The sequence below is a fragment of the Rhagoletis zephyria genome, unplaced genomic scaffold, assembly GCF_001687245.7.
Source record: "Rhagoletis zephyria isolate East Lansing unplaced genomic scaffold, Rhagoletis_zephyria_1.1 Rzeph_scaffold_03881, whole genome shotgun sequence".
In the NCBI taxonomy this organism is placed as follows: Eukaryota; Metazoa; Arthropoda; class Insecta; order Diptera; family Tephritidae; genus Rhagoletis; species Rhagoletis zephyria.
The window spans coordinates 42809-57060 of NW_016160964.1; the positions used below are offsets into that span (position 1 = coordinate 42809).

General features: G+C 34.9%; 1 protein-coding gene across 1 annotated transcript in view; it reads right to left on the reverse strand.

The window, feature by feature from the left end:
• Window positions 1–9672, reverse strand: part of Nrt (Neurotactin) — a 42713-nt gene extending 33041 nt beyond the window's left edge. Inside the window, exon 1 of the mRNA XM_017625052.1 lies at window positions 8906–9672. The gene's annotated coding sequence lies outside the window, so the exon portion shown is untranslated. The remainder of the gene's footprint in view (window positions 1–8905) is intronic.
• Between the last annotated feature and the right edge of the window lie 4580 nt (window positions 9673–14252).

Sequence of the window (14252 nt, forward strand, 5' to 3'; positions counted from 1 at the left end):
CTGGACCAATTTGAAAATATCTCCAAAAATCGAGTTTTTTTTTTAATAAAATTAGGTTTTAAAAATATTTTGCTGAAAAGTCACCGCGGGTGATAGAAGAGGTTAAGCTTAAAATGTCTACATATAAATGTTCAAAAATTATATCATCGGAATCAAAATAATGCAATTTTTCGAGGTATTTTCAACTCGGTCTACCACGTAAACTTAATATTTAAAAAAAAAAAAATTTGGCGGAAACCTTAAAACATAATCTGCCTGATCCTGAGTTCCGCCCGAAAAAAATGTCACCCGAAAATTTTTATTCCGCCCATAGTAAATACATGGAAACCAAAAGTGAAAAGTGAACCGGTTCGGGGAAAATGAAACTCATGATAAGGCTGATTAAATTTTATAATTCCGTTGGTAAGCCTACCTTAAAAATAACTCTTGGCGATGCACCCTAATGTATGTAGTTATGTATATACATATATGCTATCAAATAAGAACTCGTTTTCCGGACTCTGTAGACCCAACAATTCGTTTATTACGACATTTAATTGCTCTGCCAGCGAAGGGATACACACACGTACGCGTTAAGATTTATAGCGGAAATGCAAGCAAATGAAATTAAACATTTGACCCAGGCCAAGAAAAACTCGAGAGGAAAATCAACATACACACGTACATATGTAGTACAATACAAAATTCAAACATACACAGAAATGCACGTTAGTGTACTAAAAAATAGCCGGGCCAAAAAAATATATGTGCATACCAAAGAATGCCCGAGACCTTGCTACCACATACATACATACATACATACTAACAACGAAGGCAACATAAGAGCGGTTATCCAATTGCTAGTACATTCTGGTACATTGTACAGTCGCTGGCCACTGAACGATAATTGTTGCTCGTGCTTTTCTGTATGAGTGTTTAGTCAGAACACCTAAGCAACATAGAAGAAGACTAGCGGTCATTTCAACCGTTAAAAATCTTAAATAATTGGAAAACGAATATTTTCCTTCTTTTTATGAAATAGAGCTTATCTTTCCTTTGCTTCTCGTTGCCTACATTTGCATTTCATTTTGAAAGTAAAGTGATTTATAAATACTAGTATCGCCCCGTTGTCGAAATTCGACCACCTCACTTTTTTTACACAATTTTTCATTTTGCTTGGGAAGTTTTTATGTCCTTCATCACCTGTTGATCGTCTAGGTCTCTTATATTGTTTGGTGGAGTAATATACATTATGTTAAATAATTTTGAAATTCATAGCAGCAGTAGAGAGGAATAGATTTGTATGGGATTTCGTTAGCGTATTGATATATAGATATTGAAAAGATATTACATTAGAACCACTTATAAGTTGCCGTACCAATGCACTCTTCTAAGTCAGTTGCATCACATGAAAATATTTCATGAATTTTAATTTGGGATAGCTCGAATTCGGTGGTAACTATCGATTAGATAGACTTCACCACTTCTTTTGCTCAGGGTGGGGAAGTGGCTTGGTTTTATATTTTTGCTAATAAATAGCGAGTCAGCTTGAAACAACGAAACACAGAAAAACTGAATTTAGCAGCTTATAATGAGTTCACCCCTTCTTTTCCCCACTGTGGGGAAGTGACTTCTTTCTTTATTTTTGCTACTTAATAGCGAGTCAGCTTAAAACAACGAAACACAAAATAAGTGAATTCAGTAACATATTATGAGTTCACCACTCCTTTTCCCCAGGGTGGGGAGGTTACTTTGTTCTTCATTTTTGCCTTTGGGACGATTAAGAGCGAAATTAGGGGACTGGGAAAATTAGGTAGATAATTTAAAAATCTAAATTAGCGTAGTGATTCACAGTGTTGCCAAGTTGACAATTTCGTCATTTGTAAATTTTCTGCTACTCATGACGATATTGGGAATGAAGATTTTTGCCCCATTCGCAATTTCTTTGTCTAAGAATCTGATTCCTTCCAGTGATGAATCACTTATAAGATTGAATACAGGTCTTACATCAAATTTTGAGGTACGTGAATAGTTAAATTGTTGATTTTGTACAGGTAAATATTTAAGATGACATAATCGAAACTTTAAAACGTGAAGTAAACCAGATAAAGTAATAAATATATGTATGTAAATGAGGAATATATTTTTATGGGATTTCGTTAGCGTATTAATATATAGATTATGGGATTTCGTTAGCGTATTAATATATAGATATTCGAACCACAGTATGGCATTTTAAGTTACACCAATGCACTTGACAACATAGGAGCAATAGGGAGGAATAGATTTGAATGAGAATCCGTTAGCGTATTAATATATGTAGATAGTAGATGGTGAAACCAAAGCTGGCATTCATAGGCTTATACGCAAATTGGAATAACTCGGCTCTGGAGCCACCTATCGGGTGCAGGTGTATTTCTCTTGATGTTAGTAATATGCATTTTGAATTTGAAGCAAATCGGACCATAAAGGAAGTTTTTCGGAATAACTCCACTCCCACTCCACCTACTGAAAAAACAAACAAAATGCGCACCTCCCCTTTGNGAAGAATCATTCAAATTGGTTGAGAAACATAAGAGCAGTAGGGAGGAATAGATTTGTATGGGATTTCGTTAGCGTATTAATATATAGATGTATATACGCTAAACACTCACAAAATATTTGCTTTTAAAAACTTTATATACGCTTTTTGCTATAAACATTTATTTTACGCTTTTAGAAGTAAATTTATTGCAAGTTTAGACAAAATATTGAATGCAAAATTGAGACTTTTCAAATGAATAGCCAGAAGTGTCCCAGTTTTTTTTTTGTTAATATGTTAATTTTATTTTTTTACAAAAAAAATGATGGTAATATACATATCGACATAATGCATAAAATTGAAAATGTTTACCATTATTATACCTTTTATTTTATTCCACTAACCCTTTCAGGTTTGGAGATATTTGAGCGCAAAGAAAAAATTAGCGAGCGTCAAAGTTTTGTTTTGGTTCACTGTATGTACTTAAAAAAAGACACAAATAGCTTCAAAAGCGTATTAACACAGTGAAAAAAAGTAAGTGGACAAAAGGGTATCCTCATATTCGGCTACTTCTAACTCACCTACTATATTGGCCGCCTTCGATTCGCTACTTTGCTGATCGCTATGTTTGATTTACGCTCGCTTAGCGAAAAATTTTGCATGTGAAAGCAACAACAAAGTTAGCTAGCAAGGATGGACGATAGCGAGTTTGCTTGTAGGGACGACATTCGTTTCGCCACCCGCTAACTGTTGGCGAATCGATGTCGGCAATGATCTACTAAAACAAAAAATAATAATTTTAAATAAATTTAACCTTAAAAATAACACAAGCAATTTAACAAAAATTAAAATACAACTTTTTGGCATATGTCATAATATAGTGCCTAGATACTGTATTCATAGTAATGTTGCTGTTATTGTTGTTGGTTCTGTGAGTGCCACAAATACATACATACGTGCAATACTCGTCACTCTTTGTTTCGTCTGATATCTATCTTTCATATCTTTGTCTGTATTGTTGTTTTCATGCATTCTTCAAGTGCCTTGCAGCTGCATTCGCTCACCGCTCACAATGTCTTAACCGAAAAAAATGGAAATAAAAAATTGTTTACATACATTTTTTTCTTGCTGTTATTTGTAGCTATGAAGCTGCAACGACTTTTCTGGAAAGTGTTGAAATTCGTTTATCACTAAGCCGAAAATCACATTTTTCAAATTCAAACCAGAGGCGAAGGGTTCACGAGGATTGTTTACATTTTCCTTTTTTTTTTGCCTTATGACACTGTGCTTCGATGCGAGCGCGGGAAAATACTCGTACATACATACATACATACATACGTACATAAGTAGTTTTTCAAGTATGAGTTTTCAAGTAAGATGAGAAAACTTGCAGTCTTTGCTGGAAAGTGCATTATTTTGTTTAACAAATCGTTTTTTTTCAATCTGCATGGCATTCAATTATTTACGTAGAAAAGTGAAAAAAAGAACGGAAAAGCCTATCAAACAAATTATATATTCACACCAAAAATTGTCCAGATTGGCTAGTGTGATGCTATTGTTTTCCTCAAGCCACTTCATTTGCATGTAAACAAACTAAATTAATAAAGGAAAAAGGAAAGGGAAAACACAAAAACACTTAAGGGGCGAAGCTCTGAAATTTGTACGATTGCTTCAGCTTTGTGGCTCCTACTTGAGCACTTATGCATACATACTTACATATATGTAGTACAAAAAAAAACGTACATATGTATGTTTAATAAATCATGAAAACTCAACAAAAGGGCAGTTTTTTTCGTTTTTTTTTTTTGTATGGCGGAAGTTAAGCTTCGTTGCTTCAAGCGTGCAGCTGCGTGCAACAGTTGCTACCAAAAGTACCTAACCATATCATTAAAGTTGGCTTTACGGTTGTTAAATTTTTACCTACTACGCATATATGTATAAACATAAGTACATAAGTACATATTCGTCCGATATAAAATGAAGGGGCTAATGAATTTAAATTTTCAAAGCTGTTGAGGATTTCGTTTTTCCTCTGCTCTTTATTAGTTGAAGATTAATGATTTCCACAGGGAGGGGGGCCTCCACTGATTTACTTACATACCTATGTACATATGTAAAGTTTATTATGAAAAAGCTGAAATTTCACTACGTCGCATTATGTAGCAGATTAATTTTCATTGTGCTTGAGGCCCAACAGCTGGCGCCTACTGTCTAGTTAGATTGGGTCATTCTACTCAAGTTTCGTTAATAATTTGCTTTTGTTGTGATCAACGGAAAATGTTTGGTGATGGTTTACTTCACATCGTGGTTAAATCAATCAAAAATTTGTACAACATTAGGTAATACACAATTTTTTAATTACAATAATAGCTTGTGAAAGTGGAGATGGTTGCGAGATAAGCTTATTAGGAAAGAAAAATGCAATATAAAGGTGGCCTATACAATATGTATATTTTTGGTAGTTAATAAACATAGGTACATTAGGGTGTATCATTCTCATTAAAAAATTATGCTGTTTTTCCATCGCAGTTATAAATTTTACTATATTTTAATACTTTAGCCAAACAAGGTATTTCAAAAAATTTAGTTTTTTTTCATAAATAAAATTCGTTTAAAGAATTTATTTTTCTCAAAAATCACCCCAGATTATAAAAGAGTTTAAGCTTAAAAAGTGTGCATACAAATGTTTAAAAATTGTATCAACTGAATCAAAACAATATTTTTGGAGGTATTTTCAAATCGGTCTAGCTCAGGAAAATCTTAATATTTTTATTAATATATTTTTATTTATTAAGTTTTAAATTATAATATCTAAATGTTATAATTCTGGTGGAAAACCCGTAAACTTTTTTTTTTTTTTGTTGAGACACCCTAATGTACATCCATACATATTCTTATATTTCTACGTTAATCTCGTATGTAAAATGGGTAATCTTCACATTTCTCTTGCGGCACATGCCTCGGCATTTAAAGCCTCAAGGCCAGGGACTACGGTGGGAAAAATAGGTGGAGAAGGAGTAGTCTACGTGACTGTAGTGACAACCAAACTGAACTCAAAACATTCGTTTGGCAATGCAAAGTCTCGACTAAATTATGTTGAAAAACATAAAAATCCTGTTTTACTCCGGGTACCATGTTACCCGGGAGTACCTGATCATTAGGCACCCAACCATTTGGATAGAGAAGGCTCACGCTAGGCATTCCTTGGTCCGCACCCAGTTATAGCACACCCACCTTCGGTCATCGAAATCACTGTCGAAGGACTGCAGGTGGGCAAAACTCATTTTGCTCCCAATCTCAGAGGATCTTGCCAGGCGATTTCTTTCCTGCTTGAAAAAGGTGGTATAGCTGCCCAGTCTGCTGTCTCCTTTTTTTTAAGTTCGACCCAACTAAACCAGCCCCAGTGTACCAAACCTCCCATTAAGTTCGGAATATGGGTATCCTGTATTCCAGAGTGCTACATCTAGAATAGATATGTTAAAATTCCTAGAGATTTCCAATCTTGGAACCATTTTCATTAGCGTCATGTGTCCGATTTTGAAGTCGAAGGCATTTTCAGTGCCGCAGTTGTAGCCCCTTTTTCTATTATAATTGGAAAGGTAGGTAGGTATATTTCACAATTCGGAGTAATTTATTTTGCTTTAGGATGAGCTCTTTCTCCAATAAATGGTACAATAAAACCCATTTTGTAACGATCTGTGACACCTCAACTGTATCGAAACTACAAATTAAGAGATGTGCGCGGGATATCCGCACCCGCTGGAGCCACGGTACTAATTTTAAAATGGCCGGGATGACCACATTGTACAAACGTTTGTGTGACCGAAGACCGAGATGCACGCACAGCGCAACAGAAATTATTCCATACTAGAAATGTTAAATAAGAATTTCGAAGTATTTCTTCAAGTATGATATCAAACATGGGAGGCTAGCAGCTTTCAGCTCCATATTAAGCTTTTCATAAAAGCGCACAGAGTTTTCGAAAGTATACAGTCTTATGTTTTAAAATTACCCGTTCTATACCTTAATTATGGCGGTGTGAAAGCTTCCCTATAGAAAATGCATTCTTTGAACATTAAGACCAGCCCACTTTAGATTTTCTCCTTTACTAAGATTTTTGGTCAACATCCTGACCCAGCTGACATGGAGTGTTCCATATCTACCAAAATGTTGAAAATGCATAGAGAAATCGATTAGGACATATTTGCCTCCTCCCTCACCTTTGTTAAATAGGGCTGGGGCTATCCATGTTTTCGGATATTCGTGTATGTATATGGATAATCCGGATATCCGGTTAATATCCGTTAATTTTGCTATATTCATTTTGTTATCTGGATATTCAAAATTTTTAAGCATATATTCGAATAATCGAGTTATCCGCAAATTCAAAAAATTCGGATAGAACGCCCAATCCTAGTACTAGTGATATTTTAAGTAAAAGTTGATGCGTCTCAAGAAAATTCGCGTATTTCTATTATTTCAGGGACTTCTATATAGAAAAGCCCTGGACCGCATGACATCCAAAAATAGCTTTAACCAGTTTACTCTGTCTTTGGTTACAGTCTTAAAGACTAGATAACAGATAGACAGTAGTAATTAAAAACGAAATAATAAAGATACAAGTATTATTTATATGAAACATAAATCAATAGACGACTTTTATATGTATCTGGACAATGAAAACTCAAGATTTAGACTTTTTGAGATAATGTTAAATACAGTAAGAGCGCGGAAAATCGCTTCGAAATGGTAGTGGTTAGCCTTAGCAGCATTTAAGTAAAACGGCAAAGATGAGCGCAGACATCTGTGAGGCACATTAAAGGATATCTTCGCAAGAAGTATTGCACAATCAAAAGAACCAACAACGAGATCAAAAACAAACATAAGCAGCTGGACAAGTTTTTTAGTTTCAAGAGATTATGAGTCGATAAGCATAGGTACATTAAGAACAGCAAGGTAGCATCAGGTCATCAAAATTAAGGGATCTGAAAGCAAAATGAAAGAACGAACTTTACACTCTTACGACTCTGGTAGCATCGCAGCCGTAAATATACATATGATAGCAGGGTACTCTTTTTGAGCTTACTAAATATGTATATAAATAATGCTTTTCTGCTGTAAGCGTCCTTAAAGGCTTTCGCAAATATATGTAGGTGAGCTAGGCTTTTGGAAACACATAACATATATGATTACCAAACTCTCTTATTTATTTATTTATTTATTGTGATTTTGTGGCTAGAAAAAAATGTTTGACGATTTGGGGAAGAACATATAAAGCATTTATTAACATTTGAGTAAAGTTTGTTGATACGAAGCCAATTGACCATCTGAAAAAATATTTATTTAAATGAAATAGTTTAAGATCATCGACATAGAGTAAAAATCTGTAGAATTTGAAGCAGGAGCCCGATGTCACTTATAAAAAGTGATGCCAAGATGCAATCGTGGGAGAACAACTGACGTTGCCACAAAAAAGTGGGACTTACAGCTTTCGACTTCAACAAACAAGGACTTATTGGAAAGTTAAGATCCAACTTAAAAAAAAGAAAATCGAAAATCTTTCCAGAAATCTATATGGTCTTAATATGAAAACCGTCTTTGAATGCTGAGAAAGAAGAAGAATGCAAGTTAGCAACAATGGAGCGCCTGGTAACAAACCCGTGTTAGTGCACATTAACAAAGCTCTTCCTGCAGGATTTAGTCAGAAATACTCGGGAAGATACCTAGCACTGAAGAGAGATTATCTCTTATATTTTTTTCGAAAAGTTCAGATCAAACAGTCAGTTTAGCAATAGGCCTATAGTTAGCGACATCATTTCAATTGCCAGATTTGAGTACTCGAGTGATGGAGGCAGTCTCCATCTATAAATTAATGTACCAGGAGACAGAGATATATTAAAGATATGACATAGAGGAACACACAAGGATAAGCTGGAATTCTTCATAACATAAGCACAGCGGCCAATATTTTAGTGATAATCTCAAGTCTCAGACTGGAAAATAATTGGCAAAGAATTTCGCTTCACAAAAATGTGAGTCCACTGGACTATAATTATACATACATACCGATTATAAAGGGAACGGACTTAGGCATCTTCTATACCAAGTAAAAGTATTTAATGCACAGCTGCTGTTTGACTTTTTGTCGCACCTTTGAGAAAAATTTTTATTTTTAGAATATCTGAAGGATACACTTACATAAAGATACTTTAGAAAAATTAAGTTTTAAAATATTGGAGATTATGTATACATATGTACATTTATTGAATAAATTTCGTTGTACTCGTATTGGATATACATATGTATGTACATGTGACACAGTTGCTGGAAATTTTCGCAACATTCACAACATTACAATAAAAGATTTAAGTCTCTTAGGTAGTATAGATTTAAAAGGATACGTACATTTTAATTAAAATTCATTCCAAATTAATCACATAGTATTCCATGGGCTTGCGCAATCCACAGCATCAATATGGTTTAATTATTATTTTTTGATTTTTAATACAACTTTTTTTATTTGATAGTTTTAATTTCACTTTGACAGTATACAACCAACAAAATGCACCAAATTCGTTTGTTTATCCTTTTTAATCACAAGGATTGATTTTCGATTTCTTTTTTTTTTTGGTTCAACAAATTTTTTTTAAATCCTTTTTGTTCGATTTAACTTTTTCTCAATCTCAACAGGAGTACTACATATATTCACTTTTGGGTTTTTGTTTGTAAAAAATGTGTGTATTTGTGGATAATTTAAAATTTTATCACTACACCAGCAACTTTAAGAAGATTCCAGCAAAAATTTGCATCGTTTACTTTAAATTCTCCGAATCAATCAAAACCTTACTTATTTATTTGTGTATCTACACATATGTATGCAATTTAGCTGTACTACCAGCGCGTTTGTTATCCAAGCGGGTTGGGTGCTTATCATCCGGTAAAACGTTGCGCGACGTTCCAGAGCGTTTTTCAAACTACAAGCCATGACGCGAAAAATATTAAAAAATAGGGAAAAAGCAGAGCGTGCGCGTGCATCAACGTCCAGCAGCAGAGAAGAATGCACCAGATGGGAAGGCGTCTACGAGTGTGTTTGTGAGCAAGAGAGCGTTTTAAAGCGAACGCACGGCAAATGGTTGGATTGGTGTATGCGCGCTGAAGAACCAATTTCCAATTATGGTGGACATATAATTCCAATAGAGAAATTTATGCGTCGTAGAGAGCCAACAGCAGCGGCAAGCAACCAGAATTGGAAAACCAAGATCAAACCTAAGTGCATACATATGTACATAAATACCAGCGCTTGAGCACAGCAAATACAGTACAGCGTTTCAAGGGATGGACGCCCGACACAAAGAGAATTGAACAACAAAAGAGTGGAATGTGGTGCTGTGCGCTCCAATTGTTGTTTGACTGGATGGCTGAAATGAAAGAGCCACCAGCTCACTGGTTGTGTGGTAAACATATGCCCATACTAACTTAGTATTACTTAGTATACATACATACTTGCTATTTCGGAGAGTGGCAACGCATCGCTTCCAATATACCATGGAACACATTTGCAACGTACACACATCCATGCATACATACATACGTATGTATTTTCATAGTGCCACAGGAATAATTTATACTATGCAGGACCTACACTGGCACTCATGTATATACCCTGCAGGAAATGGATCTAACTATAAGCTAACTTTTAGTTGATTAGGAAGGGGCTAAAAGTCACTGTATATTTTCTTAAAGGAAAGCTAACTATATTTCTATGGGGATGGCCGCGAAATAGTCAAGGCTGGTTACCTCTGCATTTGATGTAACTAACTACTTTTGGATATAAAATATCAATAGGGAAAACAAAATAAATATTTTTTTTGTATTATTTTATTTGTATTTACTTTATTTATTTTATTACATTTCATATTTGTTTGCATATTCTGCTTTAGGTGGTCCCATATTCCAACTCCGTCAGACATAACTTCAAAATGATAATATGAAATTTCGATCTACCTTTTATTTGTCCTCAATTCGAAAAAATAATTGCGAAGTGCAGGCTATTTAAATAGAAACGCGTTCAAAGAAAACAATCTGCTTCATTACTACTGCATTACTTGTCAACTAGTTTCAAGTTAGCTTTTTGTAGCTAACTACAAGTTATATATTTTATAGAAATCCCGCAAAAAAGCTAACTACAAGTGGGTTATTTTTTATCAATTGATACTTTTTCCTGCAGGGTATGCATGTGTGTATACGTGTGGGGTTTCTCTTGTGCGCCTGCATATTCCCCGTTACGTCGAAAAACATTTTTCGCATCTGCAACAACACTCTCAATTCACTAGGATGCCAAACAGACTGTTGCAACAACGAAAGCAACAAAAGAGATCACAGACAACGAAAAGCGTATTTTTTTCTTGCTGTTTAGTTTGTGGTACAGTAGCGAAGAGGCGAATGATGAAATATTCTTACATACATACATACATATCGTCACCTGGATAAAAGATTGCCGTATGTGACTTTCGGCAGGTTTTGGAAAATCGCGATCGAAGTTTGGAATGAAATTTCTCAAAAAACGCGACGATAGATTTTCTTCAAAATCTCGGAGAATTTTATTAGTTCACCAAATTCTTAAATTATTTTATTTTTATTGTTTATTGTTATCAGTTTTGAGTTTACGAAGGATTTTCTTTGTCAACAATTTGGCAGCCTCTTTGTATGAAATGTAGGTACTAAATTAACGATACCCTTTACACAATATCTCCGAAACTGAAGGAGATATTCAAAAACCGATAACGCTATTTTAAAAATCTTAGCTTAGTATGACTGCATTACTAACTCGAATTATACTATACATATGTATTATCGATAAAATTTCAGTCAATAATCGGTCCTATTATTGTTGTCGACGTCGATGCCGATGTCATTTTTTCACCAAAAAATAGCCCTCCTAAGTCCAACTCCAGCTACGAGAAAAAGTTTTCCTCGCAAAAATACTGTGGTCAGCGTAGCTGGACTTGGACTTACGGCGGCTATTTTTGATNGCGATCGAAGTTTGGAATGAAATTTCTCAAAAAACGCGACGATAGATTTTCTTCAAAATCTCGGAGAATTTTATTAGTTCACCAAATTCTTAAATTATTTTATTTTTATTGTTTATTGTTATCAGTTTTGAGTTTACGAAGGATTTTCTTTGTCAACAATTTGGCAGCCTCTTTGTATGAAATGTAGGTACTAAATTAACGATACCCTTTACACAATATCTCCGAAACTGAAGGAGATATTCAAAAACCGATAACGCTATTTTAAAAATCTTAGCTTAGTATGACTGCATTACTAACTCGAATTATACTATACATATGTATTATCGATAAAATTTCAGTCAATAATCGGTCCTATTATTGTTGTCGACGTCGATGCCGATGTCATTTTTTCACCAAAAAATAGCCCTCCTAAGTCCAACTCCAGCTACGAGAAAAAGTTTTCCTCGCAAAAATACTGTGGTCAGCGTAGCTGGACTTGGACTTACGGCGGCTATTTTTGATGAAAAAATTACATCGACGTCGACATTGACAACCATAATAGGGCCGAATATCTGGGAAACTGAAAGAGATATCAAAAAAGTGATAAAACCAATCCAAAGACTTTATTTTAGCTAAAAATCGTCAAAATGGCGCTTACTACAATTTTTATCCAAGCGACGATATGACGACGGCGCAAATCCAATTTTAGGTGGAAATTTTATTTAAAAAAAAAAAACAAAAAAAAATTGCTTAGGCGGTTACAATTTTTCCTCCCTCTGTTCTTTCTTTATTGGGCTGGGTCGCACAATGGGACTATAGCGGTCAAAAATAGTAATAGCGAACTAGTTGCTGTGCGACACGCCTTTACCGACTCCGATCGGGACCAAAATGTATATTAGACATCTTCGACTATAGTAGCATCGACGTAGGGATTGATGATTAAGAAATCGGATGTAAAAATTTGCTTCCTACATTTAAGCACCAGCCTAATATATGTACATACAGTAGGGTGGTAAAAAATGCAAGGTCGGACTTTCAATACTTTAACGAACTAGGAATTTTGTTCCAAAAAAAAAATGTATCCCTGTGTTTTTTTTATTTAGCAATCAAAAAATATTTACAGGTCGCTCAAAGCGCTCAAAGTTTTCCATGCATTTTATATGAGGAAAAAAAATTTTCTTCGTAGGAATGACATATAATTTTTGAAAGTCAATATTTTTCGATCGGAAAACTCTGTTTCTCTTCTGGAGACTTCCAAGAAGAAGAGTTTTCCGACCAAAAAATATTTTTTCAAGATTATATTCCATTTGTACGAAAAACTTTTTTCCCCATGTAAAATATATGGAGAACTTTGAGCGCTTTGAAAGACCTAGAGGTATTTTTTTCGTTATTGAACAATCCTAGGGGGTGGGAGCATTAAAAGTCTGGCGTTACTTTTTTTTTGTCCACCCTAATATACACACATAAATATGTACTTGCCATGTTATAAATCAAATATGAGCCAAAACCTCCAATGGCATCAGAAAAATCAATTCCTTCCTAGTAAGCATGAATCATAAAATTCCACTGTGTCTGCCTTAAGAGAAATTTGCTCATATCAAAGGGGTGACATGAAAATTTGTCATCAAGGATTTGGCAAAAATAAAGGAAATAGTAAAGGTATTGAGGTAACAGCTTGTGTGCTCCCCAAAGCTATTCACCTTTCGCCACCGGTTGCAAAATGCATTGAATGAACTCTTGCCTTTGCATGTTTGCTGAACTTTTCGCCTGCCAAATTGTTGTTGCTTTGCTTTAAGTGTAGCAAACATAAAATTTCCTTTTTGGCTGCGCACCGGTTGGCAACAGCTGTTACACAGGCAAAGTGCAATTGTTATGGAACCGCTCTAATTTGGCTGCATGATTTCAAAAGCTACTTGAGGCGGCCCATTAAATTTTTGTAATATTTGTTTACTTTGCGCTTTGAGTCAGTCGGCTTCTTCTATCAACGTCATCTTACATTTATTTATGTATCGCTGCATTTGGGTGACACTTGAGCACAAATTCAGGATTATTTTTTTTGGCATTTTTGCGTCCAAGTGTCGTTAGCTGTCATTTTCTCACATTTAGATGATTTTTCATTTTTTTGTTTTTGTGGGCCGGTGTGCCGGTGTGCCACCCTTTGCAGTGTTTCTTCTTCTTCTTCTTCGCTGTATTACAATAAATTGACACGTTGCCAAAGCCGTTGCCTTTTCCGTACTTCAATTGTATATCTACATACAAACATACATATTTGCATGCAAACATCCTTACGTGAATAAGTTTGTATCCTTGTTAGTCCACTCTGCGTGGTAGGCAAAGTTGTTGTACGAATGTGTTCGTAGTTTCGTGGTGCTATATTCATTATTCCGCCAAACGTGTAACTGAACAAGGAATTTTCACAACACCACCAATAACAACTTCGTTAAAAGTAGTACCCAAATACACACAATCACGTCTCACATAGATACCCTGCAGGAAAAATGTGAATTTGTGCAAGAAGTTGGCGATTTGCACTATGTTCCTGGCGAAGGGAAAATGATTCCACGAACAAGAATCAGTTGTAGGGTGCCCACAGAAGGGTAGACATGTGTGTATATTAGGGTGATCCTTAAAATATCTACATTATGTTATTTTATTTTTTCTAAATCGAAAAATTATACACAATTTTGACTTTGAACATCTTTACCTGAGCAAATTTATGAACTTATATGAATAAGTTTCAA